The following is a 15,157-nucleotide window of genomic DNA, read 5'->3' on the forward strand; positions in this document are numbered from 1 at the left end:
CCTGCGTGCAAGAGCAACTCATACTTACCTGGCAGGGGAGATACCATGATCACGAAGGTGGCTCTCCCAGGGTGAGCCCCGTCCATTGCACTCCGGGCAGGTTGACCCCTGCGATTTCCCCAAATGCGGGAAACTCGACTGCATAATTTGTGGTAGTGGGGGACTGCGTTCGCGCTTTCCCCTGATGAGCACCGGTTAACGACAGAGCAGGCGTGCCGCTGAGGATCCCTTGCTGGCTGGGGACAGTGGGGAGAGCATGCGGGACTCGGTCCTTTATCTGCACTGCGACAGAGAAGGCTTTTTTCATCCTTCACAGGGGCTGGGTGTGGCTGCTTCTGTGACATCATCACTCTATGCAAATCCTCAGGGCTCACTGCGCTCCGGCCGAGTGCCCGGTTTATGGCATTTTCTGGTGTTTGCGGCTAACTGTAGCTCTGGGCAAGTGCGGCGGAGCTTTCCCGTGGGCTGTGTTTCCCGCGTTCAGTGCCGATCAAGGGAGAGAGTGAGCGAGCGAGCGCTTCGCAAAGTCGCCCCCTGCTGGGCAGCGAGGGCTGCAACCGGCGGCCTGCCTGCGTGCAAGAGCAACTCATACTTACCTGGCAGGGGAGATACCATGATCACGAAGGTGGCTCTCCCAGGGTGAGGCCCGTCCATTGCACTCCGGGCAGGTTGACCCCTGCGATTTCCCCAAATGCGGGAAACTCGACTGCATAATTTGTGGTAGTGGGGGACTGCGTTCGTGCTTTCCCCTGATGAGCACCGGTTAACGACAGAGCAGGCGTGCCGCTGAGGATCCCTTGCTGGCTGGGGACAGTGGGGAGAGCATGCGGGACTCGGTCCTTTATCTGCACTGCGACAGAGAAGGCTTTTTTCATCCTTCACAGGGGCTGGGTGTGGCTGCTTCTGTGACATCATCACTCTATGCAAATCCTCAGGGCTCACTGCGCTCCGGCCGAGTGCCCGGTTTATGGCATTTTCTGGTGTTTGCGGCTAACTGTAGCTCTGGGCAAGTGCGGCGGAGCTTTCCCGTGGGCTGTGTTTCCCGCGTTCAGTGCCGATCAAGGGAGAGAGTGAGCGAGCGAGCGCTTCGCAAAGTCGCCCCCTGCTGGGCAGCGAGGGCTGCAACCGGCGGCCTGCCTGCGTGCAAGAGCAACTCATACTTACCTGGCAGGGGAGATACCATGATCACGAAGGTGGTTCTCCCAGGGTGAGGCCCGTCCATTGCACTCCGGGCAGGTTGACCCCTGCGATTTCCCCAAATGCGGGAAACTCGACTGCATAATTTGTGGTAGTGGGGGACTGCGTTCGCGCTTTCCCCTGATGAGCACCGGTTAACGACAGAGCAGGCGTGCCGCTGAGGATCCCTTGCTGGCTGGGGACAGTGGGGAGAGCATGCGGGACTCGGTCCTTTATCTGCACTGCAACAGAGAAGGCTTTTTTCATCCTTCACAGGGGCTGGGTGTGGCTGCTTCTGTGACATCATCACTCTATGCAAATCCTCAGGGCTCACTGCGCTCCGGCCGAGTGCCCGGTTTATGGCATTTTCTGGTGTTTGCGGCTAACTGTAGCTCTGGGCAAGTGCGGCGGAGCTTTCCCGTGGGCTGTGTTTCCCGCGTTCAGTGCCGATCAAGGGAGAGAGTGAGCGAGCGAGCGCTTCGCAAAGTCGCCCCCTGCTGGGCAGCGAGGGCTGCAACCGGCGGCCTGCCTGCGTGCAAGAGCAACTCATACTTACCTGGCAGGGGAGATACCATGATCACGAAGGTGGTTCTCCCAGGGTGAGGCCCGTCCATTGCACTCCGGGCAGGTTGACCCCTGCGATTTCCCCAAATGCGGGAAACTCGACTGCATAATTTGTGGTAGTGGGGGACTGCGTTCGCGCTTTCCCCTGATGAGCACCGGTTAACGACAGAGCAGGCGTGCCGCTGAGGATCCCTTGCTGGCTGGGGACAGTGGGGAGAGCATGCGGGACTCGGTCCTTTATCTGCACTGCAACAGAGAAGGCTTTTTTCATCCTTCACAGGGGCTGGGTGTGGCTGCTTCTGTGACATCATCACTCTATGCAAATCCTCAGGGCTCACTGCGCTCCGGCCGAGTGCCCGGTTTATGGCATTTTCTGGTGTTTGCGGCTAACTGTAGCTCTGGGCAAGTGCGGCGGAGCTTTCCCGTGGGCTGTGTTTCCCGCGTTCAGTGCCGATCAAGGGAGAGAGTGAGCGAGCGAGCGCTTCGCAAAGTCGCCCCCTGCTGGGCAGCGAGGGCTGCAACCGGCGGCCTGCCTGCGTGCAAGAGCAACTCATACTTACCTGGCAGGGGAGATACCATGATCACGAAGGTGGTTCTCCCAGGGTGAGGCCCGTCCATTGCACTCCGGGCAGGTTGACCCCTGCGATTTCCCCAAATGCGGGAAACTCGACTGCATAATTTGTGGTAGTGGGGGACTGCGTTCGCGCTTTCCCCTGATGAGCACCGGTTAACGACAGAGCAGGCGTGCCGCTGAGGATCCCTTGCTGGCTGGGGACAGTGGGGAGAGCATGCGGGACTCGGTCCTTTATCTGCACTGCGGCAGAGAAGGCTTTTTTCATCCTTCACAGGGGCTGGGTGTGGCTGCTTCTGTGACATCATCACTCTATGCAAATCCTCAGGGCTCACTGCGCTCCGGCCGAGTGCCCGGTTTATGGCATTTTCTGGTGTTTGCGGCTAACTGTAGCTCTGGGCAAGTGCGGCGGAGCTTTCCCGTGGGCTGTGTTTCCCGCGTTCAGTGCCGATCAAGGGAGAGAGTGAGCGAGCGAGCGCTTCGCAAAGTCGCCCCCTGCTGGGCAGCGAGGGCTGCAACCGGCGGCCTGCCTGCGTGCAAGAGCAACTCATACTTACCTGGCAGGGGAGATACCATGATCACGAAGGTGGCTCTCCCAGGGTGAGGCCCGTCCATTGCACTCCGGGCAGGTTGACCCCTGCGATTTCCCCAAATGCGGGAAACTCGACTGCATAATTTGTGGTAGTGGGGGACTGCGTTCGTGCTTTCCCCTGATGAGCACCGGTTAACGACAGAGCAGGCGTGCCGCTGAGGATCCCTTGCTGGCTGGGGACAGTGGGGAGAGCATGCGGGACTCGGTCCTTTATCTGCACTGCGACAGAGAAGGCTTTTTTCATCCTTCACAGGGGCTGGGTGTGGCTGCTTCTGTGACATCATCACTCTATGCAAATCCTCAGGGCTCACTGCGCTCCGGCCGAGTGCCCGGTTTATGGCATTTTCTGGTGTTTGCGGCTAACTGTAGCTCTGGGCAAGTGCGGCGGAGCTTTCCCGTGGGCTGTGTTTCCCGCGTTCAGTGCCGATCAAGGGAGAGAGTGAGCGAGCGAGCGCTTCGCAAAGTCGCCCCCTGCTGGGCAGCGAGGGCTGCAACCGGCGGCCTGCCTGCGTGCAAGAGCAACTCATACTTACCTGGCAGGGGAGATACCATGATCACGAAGGTGGTTCTCCCAGGGTGAGGCCCGTCCATTGCACTCCGGGCAGGTTGACCCCTGCGATTTCCCCAAATGCGGGAAACTCGACTGCATAATTTGTGGTAGTGGGGGACTGCGTTCGCGCTTTCCCCTGATGAGCACCGGTTAACGACAGAGCAGGCGTGCCGCTGAGGATCCCTTGCTGGCTGGGGACAGTGGGGAGAGCATGCGGGACTCGGTCCTTTATCTGCACTGCAACAGAGAAGGCTTTTTTCATCCTTCACAGGGGCTGGGTGTGGCTGCTTCTGTGACATCATCACTCTATGCAAATCCTCAGGGCTCACTGCGCTCCGGCCGAGTGCCCGGTTTATGGCATTTTCTGGTGTTTGCGGCTAACTGTAGCTCTGGGCAAGTGCGGCGGAGCTTTCCCGTGGGCTGTGTTTCCCGCGTTCAGTGCCGATCAAGGGAGAGAGTGAGCGAGCGAGCGCTTCGCAAAGTCGCCCCCTGCTGGGCAGCGAGGGCTGCAACCGGCGGCCTGCCTGCGTGCAAGAGCAACTCATACTTACCTGGCAGGGGAGATACCATGATCACGAAGGTGGTTCTCCCAGGGTGAGGCCCGTCCATTGCACTCCGGGCAGGTTGACCCCTGCGATTTCCCCAAATGCGGGAAACTCGACTGCATAATTTGTGGTAGTGGGGGACTGCGTTCGCGCTTTCCCCTGATGAGCACCGGTTAACGACAGAGCAGGCGTGCCGCTGAGGATCCCTTGCTGGCTGGGGACAGTGGGGAGAGCATGCGGGACTCGGTCCTTTATCTGCACTACGACAGAGAAGGCTTTTTTCATCCTTCACAGGGGCTGGGTGTGGCTGCTTCTGTGACATCATCACTCTATGCAAATCCTCAGGGCTCACTGCGCTCCGGCCGAGTGCCCGGTTTATGGCATTTTCTGGTGTTTGCGGCTAACTGTAGCTCTGGGCAAGTGCGGCGGAGCTTTCCCGTGGGCTGTGTTTCCCGCGTTCAGTGCCGATCAAGGGAGAGAGTGAGCGAGCGAGCGCTTCGCAAAGTCGCCCCCTGCTGGGCAGCGAGGGCTGCAACCGGCGGCCTGCCTGCGTGCAAGAGCAACTCATACTTACCTGGCAGGGGAGATACCATGATCACGAAGGTGGTTCTCCCAGGGTGAGGCCCGTCCATTGCACTCCGGGCAGGTTGACCCCTGCGATTTCCCCAAATGCGGGAAACTCGACTGCATAATTTGTGGTAGTGGGGGACTGCGTTCGCGCTTTCCCCTGATGAGCACCGGTTAACGACAGAGCAGGCGTGCCGCTGAGGATCCCTTGCTGGCTGGGGACAGTGGGGAGAGCATGCGGGACTCGGTCCTTTATCTGCACTGCGACAGAGAAGGCTTTTTTCATCCTTCACAGGGGCTGGGTGTGGCTGCTTCTGTGACATCATCACTCTATGCAAATCCTCAGGGCTCACTGCGCTCCGGCCGAGTGCCCGGTTTATGGCATTTTCTGGTGTTTGCGGCTAACTGTAGCTCTGGGCAAGTGCGGCGGAGCTTTCCCGTGGGCTGTGTTTCCCGCGTTCAGTGCCGATCAAGGGAGAGAGTGAGCGAGCGAGCGCTTCGCAAAGTCGCCCCCTGCTGGGCAGCGAGGGCTGCAACCGGCGGCCTGCCTGCGTGCAAGAGCAACTCATACTTACCTGGCAGGGGAAATACCATGATCACGAAGGTGGCTCTCCCAGGGTGAGGCCCGTCCATTGCACTCCGGGCAGGTTGACCCCTGCGATTTCCCCAAATGCGGGAAACTCGACTGCATAATTTGTGGTAGTGGGGGACTGCGTTCGCGCTTTCCCCTGATGAGCACCGGTTAACGACAGAGCAGGCGTGCCGCTGAGGATCCCTTGCTGGCTGGGGACAGTGGGGAGAGCATGCGGGACTCGGTCCTTTATCTGCACTGCGACAGAGAAGGCTTTTTTCATCCTTCACAGGGGCTGGGTGTGGCTGCTTCTGTGACATCATCACTCTATGCAAATCCTCAGGGCTCACTGCGCTCCGGCCGAGTGCCCGGTTTATGGCATTTTCTGGTGTTTGCGGCTAACTGTAGCTCTGGGCAAGTGCGGCGGAGCTTTCCCGTGGGCTGTGTTTCCCGCGTTCAGTGCCGATCAAGGGAGAGAGTGAGCGAGCGAGCGCTTCGCAAAGTCGCCCCCTGCTGGGCAGCGAGGGCTGCAACCGGCGGCCTGCCTGCGTGCAAGAGCAACTCATACTTACCTGGCAGGGGAGATACCATGATCACGAAGGTGGCTCTCCCAGGGTGAGGCCCGTCCATTGCACTCCGGGCAGGTTGACCCCTGCGATTTCCCCAAATGCGGGAAACTCGACTGCATAATTTGTGGTAGTGGGGGACTGCGTTCGTGCTTTCCCCTGATGAGCACCGGTTAACGACAGAGCAGGCGTGCCGCTGAGGATCCCTTGCTGGCTGGGGACAGTGGGGAGAGCATGCGGGACTCGGTCCTTTATCTGCACTGCGACAGAGAAGGCTTTTTTCATCCTTCACAGGGGCTGGGTGTGGCTGCTTCTGTGACATCATCACTCTATGCAAATCCTCAGGGCTCACTGCGCTCCGGCCGAGTGCCCGGTTTATGGCATTTTCTGGTGTTTGCGGCTAACTGTAGCTCTGGGCAAGTGCGGCGGAGCTTTCCCGTGGGCTGTGTTTCCCGCGTTCAGTGCCGATCAAGGGAGAGAGTGAGCGAGCGAGCGCTTCGCAAAGTCGCCCCCTGCTGGGCAGCGAGGGCTGCAACCGGCGGCCTGCCTGCGTGCAAGAGCAACTCATACTTACCTGGCAGGGGAGATACCATGATCACGAAGGTGGTTCTCCCAGGGTGAGGCCCGTCCATTGCACTCCGGGCAGGTTGACCCCTGCGATTTCCCCAAATGCGGGAAACTCGACTTCATAATTTGTGGTAGTGGGGGACTGCGTTCGCGCTTTCCCCTGATGAGCACCGGTTAACGACAGAGCAGGCGTGCCGCTGAGGATCCCTTGCTGGCTGGGGACAGTGGGGAGAGCATGCGGGACTCGGTCCTTTATCTGCACTGCAACAGAGAAGGCTTTTTTCATCCTTCACAGGGGCTGGGTGTGGCTGCTTCTGTGACATCATCACTCTATGCAAATCCTCAGGGCTCACTGCGCTCCGGCCGAGTGCCCGGTTTATGGCATTTTCTGGTGTTTGCGGCTAACTGTAGCTCTGGGCAAGTGCGGCGGAGCTTTCCCGTGGGCTGTGTTTCCCGCGTTCAGTGCCGATCAAGGGAGAGAGTGAGCGAGCGAGCGCTTCGCAAAGTCGCCCCCTGCTGGGCAGCGAGGGCTGCAACCGGCGGCCTGCCTGCGTGCAAGAGCAACTCATACTTACCTGGCAGGGGAGATACCATGATCACGAAGGTGGTTCTCCCAGGGTGAGGCCCGTCCATTGCACTCCGGGCAGGTTGACCCCTGCGATTTCCCCAAATGCGGGAAACTCGACTGCATAATTTGTGGTAGTGGGGGACTGCGTTCGCGCTTTCCCCTGATGAGCACCGGTTAACGACAGAGCAGGCGTGCCGCTGAGGATCCCTTGCTGGCTGGGGACAGTGGGGAGAGCATGCGGGACTCGGTCCTTTATCTGCACTACGACAGAGAAGGCTTTTTTCATCCTTCACAGGGGCTGGGTGTGGCTGCTTCTGTGACATCATCACTCTATGCAAATCCTCAGGGCTCACTGCGCTCCGGCCGAGTGCCCGGTTTATGGCATTTTCTGGTGTTTGCGGCTAACTGTAGCTCTGGGCAAGTGCGGCGGAGCTTTCCCGTGGGCTGTGTTTCCCGCGTTCAGTGCCGATCAAGGGAGAGAGTGAGCGAGCGAGCGCTTCGCAAAGTCGCCCCCTGCTGGGCAGCGAGGGCTGCAACCGGCGGCCTGCCTGCGTGCAAGAGCAACTCATACTTACCTGGCAGGGGAGATACCATGATCACGAAGGTGGTTCTCCCAGGGTGAGGCCCGTCCATTGCACTCCGGGCAGGTTGACCCCTGCGATTTCCCCAAATGCGGGAAACTCGACTGCATAATTTGTGGTAGTGGGGGACTGCGTTCGCGCTTTCCCCTGATGAGCACCGGTTAACGACAGAGCAGGCGTGCCGCTGAGGATCCCTTGCTGGCTGGGGACAGTGGGGAGAGCATGCGGGACTCGGTCCTTTATCTGCACTGCGACAGAGAAGGCTTTTTTCATCCTTCACAGGGGCTGGGTGTGGCTGCTTCTGTGACATCATCACTCTATGCAAATCCTCAGGGCTCACTGCGCTCCGGCCGAGTGCCCGGTTTATGGCATTTTCTGGTGTTTGCGGCTAACTGTAGCTCTGGGCAAGTGCGGCGGAGCTTTCCCGTGGGCTGTGTTTCCCGCGTTCAGTGCCGATCAAGGGAGAGAGTGAGCGAGCGAGCGCTTCGCAAAGTCGCCCCCTGCTGGGCAGCGAGGGCTGCAACCGGCGGCCTGCCTGCGTGCAAGAGCAACTCATACTTACCTGGCAGGGGAGATACCATGATCACGAAGGTGGCTCTCCCAGGGTGAGGCCCGTCCATTGCACTCCGGGCAGGTTGACCCCTGCGATTTCCCCAAATGCGGGAAACTCGACTGCATAATTTGTGGTAGTGGGGGACTGCGTTCGCGCTTTCCCCTGATGAGCACCGGTTAACGACAGAGCAGGCGTGCCGCTGAGGATCCCTTGCTGGCTGGGGACAGTGGGGAGAGCATGCGGGACTCGGTCCTTTATCTGCACTGCGACAGAGAAGGCTTTTTTCATCCTTCACAGGGGCTGGGTGTGGCTGCTTCTGTGACATCATCACTCTATGCAAATCCTCAGGGCTCACTGCGCTCCGGCCGAGTGCCCGGTTTATGGCATTTTCTGGTGTTTGCGGCTAACTGTAGCTCTGGGCAAGTGCGGCGGAGCTTTCCCGTGGGCTGTGTTTCCCGCGTTCAGTGCCGATCAAGGGAGAGAGTGAGCGAGCGAGCGCTTCGCAAAGTCGCCCCCTGCTGGGCAGCGAGGGCTGCAACCGGCGGCCTGCCTGCGTGCAAGAGCAACTCATACTTACCTGGCAGGGGAGATACCATGATCACGAAGGTGGTTCTCCCAGGGTGAGGCCCGTCCATTGCACTCCGGGCAGGTTGACCCCTGCGATTTCCCCAAATGCGGGAAACTCGACTGCATAATTTGTGGTAGTGGGGGACTGCGTTCGCGCTTTCCCCTGATGAGCACCGGTTAACGACAGAGCAGGCGTGCCGCTGAGGATCCCTTGCTGGCTGGGGACAGTGGGGAGAGCATGCGGGACTCGGTCCTTTATCTGCACTGCGACAGAGAAGGCTTTTTTCATCCTTCACAGGGGCTGGGTGTGGCTGCTTCTGTGACATCATCACTCTATGCAAATCCTCAGGGCTCACTGCGCTCCGGCCGAGTGCCCGGTTTATGGCATTTTCTGGTGTTTGCGGCTAACTGTAGCTCTGGGCAAGTGCGGCGGAGCTTTCCCGTGGGCTGTGTTTCCCGCGTTCAGTGCCGATCAAGGGAGAGAGTGAGCGAGCGAGCGCTTCGCAAAGTCGCCCCCTGCTGGGCAGCGAGGGCTGCAACCGGCGGCCTGCCTGCGTGCAAGAGCAACTCATACTTACCTGGCAGGGGAGATACCATGATCACGAAGGTGGTTCTCCCAGGGTGAGGCCCGTCCATTGCACTCCGGGCAGGTTGACCCCTGCGATTTCCCCAAATGCGGGAAACTCGACTGCATAATTTGTGGTAGTGGGGGACTGCGTTTGCGCTTTCCCCTGATGAGCACCGGTTAACGACAGAGCAGGCGTGCCGCTGAGGATCCCTTGCTGGCTGGGGACAGTGGGGAGAGCATGCGGGACTCGGTCCTTTATCTGCACTGCGACAGAGAAGGCTTTTTTCATCCTTCACAGGGGCTGGGTGTGGCTGCTTCTGTGACATCATCACTCTATGCAAATCCTCAGGGCTCACTGCGCTCCGGCCGAGTGCCCGGTTTATGGCATTTTCTGGTGTTTGCGGCTAACTGTAGCTCTGGGCAAGTGCGGCGGAGCTTTCCCGTGGGCTGTGTTTCCCGCGTTCAGTGCCGATCAAGGGAGAGAGTGAGCGAGCGAGCGCTTCGCAAAGTCGTCCCCTGCTGGGCAGCGAGGGCTGCAACCGGCGGCCTGCCTGCGTGCAAGAGCAACTCATACTTACCTGGCAGGGGAGATACCATGATCACGAAGGTGGCTCTCCCAGGGTGAGGCCCGTCCATTGCACTCCGGGCAGGTTGACCCCTGCGATTTCCCCAAATGCGGGAAACTCGACTGCATAATTTGTGGTAGTGGGGGACTGCGTTCGCGCTTTCCCCTGATGAGCACCGGTTAACGACAGAGCAGGCGTGCCGCTGAGGATCCCTTGCTGGCTGGGGACAGTGGGGAGAGCATGCGGGACTCGGTCCTTTATCTGCACTGCGACAGAGAAGGCTTTTTTCATCCTTCACAGGGGCTGGGTGTGGCTGCTTCTGTGACATCATCACTCTATGCAAATCCTCAGGGCTCACTGCGCTCCGGCCGAGTGCCCGGTTTATGGCATTTTCTGGTGTTTGCGGCTAACTGTAGCTCTGGGCAAGTGCGGCGGAGCTTTCCCGTGGGCTGTGTTTCCCGCGTTCAGTGCCGATCAAGGGAGAGAGTGAGCGAGCGAGCGCTTCGCAAAGTCGCCCCCTGCTGGGCAGCGAGGGCTGCAACCGGCGGCCTGCCTGCGTGCAAGAGCAACTCATACTTACCTGGCAGGGGAGATACCATGATCACGAAGGTGGTTCTCCCAGGGTGAGGCCCGTCCATTGCACTCCGGGCAGGTTGACCCCTGCGATTTCCCCAAATGCGGGAAACTCGACTGCATAATTTGTGGTAGTGGGGGACTGCGTTCGCGCTTTCCCCTGATGAGCACCGGTTAACGACAGAGCAGGCGTGCCGCTGAGGATCCCTTGCTGGCTGGGGACAGTGGGGAGAGCATGCGGGACTCGGTCCTTTATCTGCACTGCGACAGAGAAGGCTTTTTTCATCCTTCACAGGGGCTGGGTGTGGCTGCTTCTGTGACATCATCACTCTATGCAAATCCTCAGGGCTCACTGCGCTCCGGCCGAGTGCCCGGTTTATGGCATTTTCTGGTGTTTGCGGCTAACTGTAGCTCTGGGGAAGTGCGGCGGAGCTTTCCCGTGGGCTGTGTTTCCCGCGTTCAGTGCCGATCAAGGGAGAGAGTGAGCGAGCGAGCGCTTCGCAAAGTCGCCCCCTGCTGGGCAGCGAGGGCTGCAACCGGCGGCCTGCCTGCGTGCAAGAGCAACTCATACTTACCTGGCAGGGGAGATACCATGATCACGAAGGTGGTTCTCCCAGGGTGAGGCCCGTCCATTGCACTCCGGGCAGGTTGACCCCTGCGATTTCCCCAAATGCGGGAAACTCGACTGCATAATTTGTGGTAGTGGGGGACTGCGTTCGCGCTTTCCCCTGATGAGCACCGGTTAACGACAGAGCAGGCGTGCCGCTGAGGATCCCTTGCTGGCTGGGGACAGTGGGGAGAGCATGCGGGACTCGGTCCTTTATCTGCACTGCGACAGAGAAGGCTTTTTTCATCCTTCACAGGGGCTGGGTGTGGCTGCTTCTGTGACATCATCACTCTATGCAAATCCTCAGGGCTCACTGCGCTCCGGCCGAGTGCCCGGTTTATGGCATTTTCTGGTGTTTGCGGCTAACTGTAGCTCTGGGCAAGTGCGGCGGAGCTTTCCCGTGGGCTGTGTTTCCCGCGTTCAGTGCCGATCAAGGGAGAGAGTGAGCGAGCGAGCGCTTCGCAAAGTCGCCCCCTGCTGGGCAGCGAGGGCTGCAACCGGCGGCCTGCCTGCGTGCAAGAGCAACTCATACTTACCTGGCAGGGGAGATACCATGATCACGAAGGTGGTTCTCCCAGGGTGAGGCCCGTCCATTGCACTCCGGGCAGGTTGACCCCTGCGATTTCCCCAAATGCGGGAAACTCGACTGCATAATTTGTGGTAGTGGGGGACTGCGTTCGCGCTTTCCCCTGATGAGCACCGGTTAACGACAGAGCAGGCGTGCCGCTGAGGATCCCTTGCTGGCTGGGGACAGTGGGGAGAGCATGCGGGACTCGGTCCTTTATCTGCACTACGACAGAGAAGGCTTTTTTCATCCTTCACAGGGGCTGGGTGTGGCTGCTTCTGTGACATCATCACTCTATGCAAATCCTCAGGGCTCACTGCGCTCCGGCCGAGTGCCCGGTTTATGGCATTTTCTGGTGTTTGCGGCTAACTGTAGCTCTGGGCAAGTGCGGCGGAGCTTTCCCGTGGGCTGTGTTTCCCGCGTTCAGTGCCGATCAAGGGAGAGAGTGAGCGAGCGAGCGCTTCGCAAAGTCGCCCCCTGCTGGGCAGCGAGGGCTGCAACCGGCGGCCTGCCTGCGTGCAAGAGCAACTCATACTTACCTGGCAGGGGAGATACCATGATCACGAAGGTGGTTCTCCCAGGGTGAGGCCCGTCCATTGCACTCCGGGCAGGTTGACCCCTGCGATTTCCCCAAATGCGGGAAACTCGACTGCATAATTTGTGGTAGTGGGGGACTGCGTTTGCGCTTTCCCCTGATGAGCACCGGTTAACGACAGAGCAGGCGTGCCGCTGAGGATCCCTTGCTGGCTGGGGACAGTGGGGAGAGCATGCGGGACTCGGTCCTTTATCTGCACTGCGACAGAGAAGGCTTTTTTCATCCTTCACAGGGGCTGGGTGTGGCTGCTTCTGTGACATCATCACTCAATGCAAATCCTCAGGGCTCACTGCGCTCCGGCCGAGTGCCCGGTTTATGGCATTTTCTGGTGTTTGCGGCTAACTGTAGCTCTGGGCAAGTGCGGCGGAGCTTTCCCGTGGGCTGTGTTTCCCGCGTTCAGTGCCGATCAAGGGAGAGAGTGAGCGAGCGAGCGCTTCGCAAAGTCGCCCCCTGCTGGGCAGCGAGGGCTGCAACCGGCGGCCTGCCTGCGTGCAAGAGCAACTCATACTTACCTGGCAGGGGAGATACCATGATCACGAAGGTGGCTCTCCCAGGGTGAGGCCCGTCCATTGCACTCCGGGCAGGTTGACCCCTGCGATTTCCCCAAATGCGGGAAACTCGACTGCATAATTTGTGGTAGTGGGGGACTGCGTTCGCGCTTTCCCCTGATGAGCACCGGTTAACGACAGAGCAGGCGTGCCGCTGAGGATCCCTTGCTGGCTGGGGACAGTGGGGAGAGCATGCGGGACTCGGTCCTTTATCTGCACTGCGACAGAGAAGGCTTTTTTCATCCTTCACAGGGGCTGGGTGTGGCTGCTTCTGTGACATCATCACTCTATGCAAATCCTCAGGGCTCACTGCGCTCCGGCCGAGTGCCCGGTTTATGGCATTTTCTGGTGTTTGCGGCTAACTGTAGCTCTGGGGAAGTGCGGCGGAGCTTTCCCGTGGGCTGTGTTTCCCGCGTTCAGTGCCGATCAAGGGAGAGAGTGAGCGAGCGAGCGCTTCGCAAAGTCGCCCCCTGCTGGGCAGCGAGGGCTGCAACCGGCGGCCTGCCTGCGTGCAAGAGCAACTCATACTTACCTGGCAGGGGAGATACCATGATCACGAAGGTGGTTCTCCCAGGGTGAGGCCCGTCCATTGCACTCCGGGCAGGTTGACCCCTGCGATTTCCCCAAATGCGGGAAACTCGACTGCATAATTTGTGGTAGTGGGGGACTGCGTTCGCGCTTTCCCCTGATGAGCACCGGTTAACGACAGAGCAGGCGTGCCGCTGAGGATCCCTTGCTGGCTGGGGACAGTGGGGAGAGCATGCGGGACTCGGTCCTTTATCTGCACTGCGACAGAGAAGGCTTTTTTCATCCTTCACAGGGGCTGGGTGTGGCTGCTTCTGTGACATCATCACTCTATGCAAATCCTCAGGGCTCACTGCGCTCCGGCCGAGTGCCCGGTTTATGGCATTTTCTGGTGTTTGCGGCTAACTGTAGCTCTGGGCAAGTGCGGCGGAGCTTTCCCGTGGGCTGTGTTTCCCGCGTTCAGTGCCGATCAAGGGAGAGAGTGAGCGAGCGAGCGCTTCGCAAAGTCGCCCCCTGCTGGGCAGCGAGGGCTGCAACCGGCGGCCTGCCTGCGTGCAAGAGCAACTCATACTTACCTGGCAGGGGAGATACCATGATCACGAAGGTGGTTCTCCCAGGGTGAGGCCCGTCCATTGCACTCCGGGCAGGTTGACCCCTGCGATTTCCCCAAATGCGGGAAACTCGACTGCATAATTTGTGGTAGTGGGGGACTGCGTTCGCGCTTTCCCCTGATGAGCACCGGTTAACGACAGAGCAGGCGTGCCGCTGAGGATCCCTTGCTGGCTGGGGACAGTGGGGAGAGCATGCGGGACTCGGTCCTTTATCTGCACTGCGACAGAGAAGGCTTTTTTCATCCTTCACAGGGGCTGGGTGTGGCTGCTTCTGTGACATCATCACTCTATGCAAATCCTCAGGGCTCACTGCGCTCCGGCCGAGTGCCCGGTTTATGGCATTTTCTGGTGTTTGCGGCTAACTGTAGCTCTGGGCAAGTGCGGCGGAGCTTTCCCGTGGGCTGTGTTTCCCGCGTTCAGTGCCGATCAAGGGAGAGAGTGAGCGAGCGAGCGCTTCGCAAAGTCGTCCCCTGCTGGGCAGCGAGGGCTGCAACCGGCGGCCTGCCTGCGTGCAAGAGCAACTCATACTTACCTGGCAGGGGAGATACCATGATCACGAAGGTGGCTCTCCCAGGGTGAGGCCCGTCCATTGCACTCCGGGCAGGTTGACCCCTGCGATTTCCCCAAATGCGGGAAACTCGACTGCATAATTTGTGGTAGTGGGGGACTGCGTTCGCGCTTTCCCCTGATGAGCACCGGTTAACGACAGAGCAGGCGTGCCGCTGAGGATCCCTTGCTGGCTGGGGACAGTGGGGAGAGCATGCGGGACTCGGTCCTTTATCTGCACTGCGACAGAGAAGGCTTTTTTCATCCTTCACAGGGGCTGGGTGTGGCTGCTTCTGTGACATCATCACTCTATGCAAATCCTCAGGGCTCACTGCGCTCCGGCCGAGTGCCCGGTTTATGGCATTTTCTGGTGTTTGCGGCTAACTGTAGCTCTGGGCAAGTGCGGCGGAGCTTTCCCGTGGGCTGTGTTTCCCGCGTTCAGTGCCGATCAAGGGAGAGAGTGAGCGAGCGAGCGCTTCGCAAAGTCGCCCCCTGCTGGGCAGCGAGGGCTGCAACCGGCGGCCTGCCTGCGTGCAAGAGCAACTCATACTTACCTGGCAGGGGAGATACCATGATCACGAAGGTGGTTCTCCCAGGGTGAGGCCCGTCCATTGCACTCCGGGCAGGTTGACCCCTGCGATTTCCCCAAATGCGGGAAACTCGACTGCATAATTTGTGGTAGTGGGGGACTGCGTTCGCGCTTTCCCCTGATGAGCACCGGTTAACGACAGAGCAGGCGTGCCGCTGAGGATCCCTTGCTGGCTGGGGACAGTGGGGAGAGCATGCGGGACTCGGTCCTTTATCTGCACTGCGACAGAGAAGGCTTTTTTCATCCTTCACAGGGGCTGGGTGTGGCTGCTTCTGTGACATCATCACTCTATGCAAATCCTCAGGGCTCACTGCGCTCCGGCCGAG

At 59.6% G+C, this 15,157-nt stretch overlaps 27 non-coding genes across 27 annotated transcripts; all 27 read left to right on the forward strand.

Annotated features, from left to right (window-relative positions):
• Nucleotides 1-20: 20 nt before the first annotated feature.
• LOC137520017 (U1 spliceosomal RNA) lies at nt 21-184 on the forward strand. Its single transcript, XR_011021384.1, has one exon. It is a non-coding gene; the product is annotated as a U1 spliceosomal RNA (small nuclear RNA).
• Nucleotides 185-588: 404 nt separating this feature from the next.
• On the forward strand, nt 589-752 carry LOC137520009 (U1 spliceosomal RNA). The gene has a single exon (XR_011021377.1). It is a non-coding gene; the product is annotated as a U1 spliceosomal RNA (small nuclear RNA).
• Nucleotides 753-1,156: 404 nt separating this feature from the next.
• LOC137520263 (U1 spliceosomal RNA) lies at nt 1,157-1,320 on the forward strand. The gene has a single exon (XR_011021596.1). It is a non-coding gene; the product is annotated as a U1 spliceosomal RNA (small nuclear RNA).
• Nucleotides 1,321-1,724: 404 nt separating this feature from the next.
• Nucleotides 1,725-1,888, forward strand: LOC137520264 (U1 spliceosomal RNA). The gene has a single exon (XR_011021597.1). It is a non-coding gene; the product is annotated as a U1 spliceosomal RNA (small nuclear RNA).
• A 404-nt stretch (nt 1,889-2,292) lies between these two features.
• LOC137520265 (U1 spliceosomal RNA) lies at nt 2,293-2,456 on the forward strand. The gene has a single exon (XR_011021598.1). It is a non-coding gene; the product is annotated as a U1 spliceosomal RNA (small nuclear RNA).
• A 404-nt stretch (nt 2,457-2,860) lies between these two features.
• Nucleotides 2,861-3,024, forward strand: LOC137520010 (U1 spliceosomal RNA). Its single transcript, XR_011021378.1, has one exon. It is a non-coding gene; the product is annotated as a U1 spliceosomal RNA (small nuclear RNA).
• Nucleotides 3,025-3,428: 404 nt separating this feature from the next.
• On the forward strand, nt 3,429-3,592 carry LOC137520266 (U1 spliceosomal RNA). Its single transcript, XR_011021599.1, has one exon. It is a non-coding gene; the product is annotated as a U1 spliceosomal RNA (small nuclear RNA).
• Nucleotides 3,593-3,996: 404 nt separating this feature from the next.
• Nucleotides 3,997-4,160, forward strand: LOC137520267 (U1 spliceosomal RNA). The gene has a single exon (XR_011021600.1). It is a non-coding gene; the product is annotated as a U1 spliceosomal RNA (small nuclear RNA).
• A 404-nt stretch (nt 4,161-4,564) lies between these two features.
• On the forward strand, nt 4,565-4,728 carry LOC137520268 (U1 spliceosomal RNA). Its single transcript, XR_011021601.1, has one exon. It is a non-coding gene; the product is annotated as a U1 spliceosomal RNA (small nuclear RNA).
• Nucleotides 4,729-5,132: 404 nt separating this feature from the next.
• On the forward strand, nt 5,133-5,296 carry LOC137520020 (U1 spliceosomal RNA). Its single transcript, XR_011021387.1, has one exon. It is a non-coding gene; the product is annotated as a U1 spliceosomal RNA (small nuclear RNA).
• A 404-nt stretch (nt 5,297-5,700) lies between these two features.
• Nucleotides 5,701-5,864, forward strand: LOC137520012 (U1 spliceosomal RNA). The gene has a single exon (XR_011021380.1). It is a non-coding gene; the product is annotated as a U1 spliceosomal RNA (small nuclear RNA).
• Nucleotides 5,865-6,268: 404 nt separating this feature from the next.
• Nucleotides 6,269-6,432, forward strand: LOC137520000 (U1 spliceosomal RNA). The gene has a single exon (XR_011021366.1). It is a non-coding gene; the product is annotated as a U1 spliceosomal RNA (small nuclear RNA).
• A 404-nt stretch (nt 6,433-6,836) lies between these two features.
• On the forward strand, nt 6,837-7,000 carry LOC137520269 (U1 spliceosomal RNA). Its single transcript, XR_011021602.1, has one exon. It is a non-coding gene; the product is annotated as a U1 spliceosomal RNA (small nuclear RNA).
• Nucleotides 7,001-7,404: 404 nt separating this feature from the next.
• On the forward strand, nt 7,405-7,568 carry LOC137520271 (U1 spliceosomal RNA). The gene has a single exon (XR_011021604.1). It is a non-coding gene; the product is annotated as a U1 spliceosomal RNA (small nuclear RNA).
• Nucleotides 7,569-7,972: 404 nt separating this feature from the next.
• LOC137519975 (U1 spliceosomal RNA) lies at nt 7,973-8,136 on the forward strand. The gene has a single exon (XR_011021342.1). It is a non-coding gene; the product is annotated as a U1 spliceosomal RNA (small nuclear RNA).
• Nucleotides 8,137-8,540: 404 nt separating this feature from the next.
• Nucleotides 8,541-8,704, forward strand: LOC137520272 (U1 spliceosomal RNA). The gene has a single exon (XR_011021605.1). It is a non-coding gene; the product is annotated as a U1 spliceosomal RNA (small nuclear RNA).
• Nucleotides 8,705-9,108: 404 nt separating this feature from the next.
• LOC137519918 (U1 spliceosomal RNA) lies at nt 9,109-9,272 on the forward strand. The gene has a single exon (XR_011021286.1). It is a non-coding gene; the product is annotated as a U1 spliceosomal RNA (small nuclear RNA).
• Nucleotides 9,273-9,676: 404 nt separating this feature from the next.
• Nucleotides 9,677-9,840, forward strand: LOC137519976 (U1 spliceosomal RNA). The gene has a single exon (XR_011021343.1). It is a non-coding gene; the product is annotated as a U1 spliceosomal RNA (small nuclear RNA).
• A 404-nt stretch (nt 9,841-10,244) lies between these two features.
• On the forward strand, nt 10,245-10,408 carry LOC137520273 (U1 spliceosomal RNA). The gene has a single exon (XR_011021606.1). It is a non-coding gene; the product is annotated as a U1 spliceosomal RNA (small nuclear RNA).
• A 404-nt stretch (nt 10,409-10,812) lies between these two features.
• LOC137520274 (U1 spliceosomal RNA) lies at nt 10,813-10,976 on the forward strand. The gene has a single exon (XR_011021607.1). It is a non-coding gene; the product is annotated as a U1 spliceosomal RNA (small nuclear RNA).
• A 404-nt stretch (nt 10,977-11,380) lies between these two features.
• Nucleotides 11,381-11,544, forward strand: LOC137520275 (U1 spliceosomal RNA). The gene has a single exon (XR_011021608.1). It is a non-coding gene; the product is annotated as a U1 spliceosomal RNA (small nuclear RNA).
• A 404-nt stretch (nt 11,545-11,948) lies between these two features.
• LOC137519919 (U1 spliceosomal RNA) lies at nt 11,949-12,112 on the forward strand. Its single transcript, XR_011021287.1, has one exon. It is a non-coding gene; the product is annotated as a U1 spliceosomal RNA (small nuclear RNA).
• Nucleotides 12,113-12,516: 404 nt separating this feature from the next.
• On the forward strand, nt 12,517-12,680 carry LOC137519977 (U1 spliceosomal RNA). The gene has a single exon (XR_011021345.1). It is a non-coding gene; the product is annotated as a U1 spliceosomal RNA (small nuclear RNA).
• A 404-nt stretch (nt 12,681-13,084) lies between these two features.
• On the forward strand, nt 13,085-13,248 carry LOC137520276 (U1 spliceosomal RNA). The gene has a single exon (XR_011021609.1). It is a non-coding gene; the product is annotated as a U1 spliceosomal RNA (small nuclear RNA).
• Nucleotides 13,249-13,652: 404 nt separating this feature from the next.
• On the forward strand, nt 13,653-13,816 carry LOC137520277 (U1 spliceosomal RNA). The gene has a single exon (XR_011021610.1). It is a non-coding gene; the product is annotated as a U1 spliceosomal RNA (small nuclear RNA).
• A 404-nt stretch (nt 13,817-14,220) lies between these two features.
• On the forward strand, nt 14,221-14,384 carry LOC137519978 (U1 spliceosomal RNA). The gene has a single exon (XR_011021346.1). It is a non-coding gene; the product is annotated as a U1 spliceosomal RNA (small nuclear RNA).
• A 404-nt stretch (nt 14,385-14,788) lies between these two features.
• LOC137520278 (U1 spliceosomal RNA) lies at nt 14,789-14,952 on the forward strand. The gene has a single exon (XR_011021612.1). It is a non-coding gene; the product is annotated as a U1 spliceosomal RNA (small nuclear RNA).
• Nucleotides 14,953-15,157: the final 205 nt, after the last annotated feature.

Source organism: Hyperolius riggenbachi, chromosome 5 (genome assembly GCF_040937935.1).
Source record: "Hyperolius riggenbachi isolate aHypRig1 chromosome 5, aHypRig1.pri, whole genome shotgun sequence".
Taxonomy (NCBI): domain Eukaryota; kingdom Metazoa; phylum Chordata; class Amphibia; order Anura; family Hyperoliidae; genus Hyperolius; species Hyperolius riggenbachi.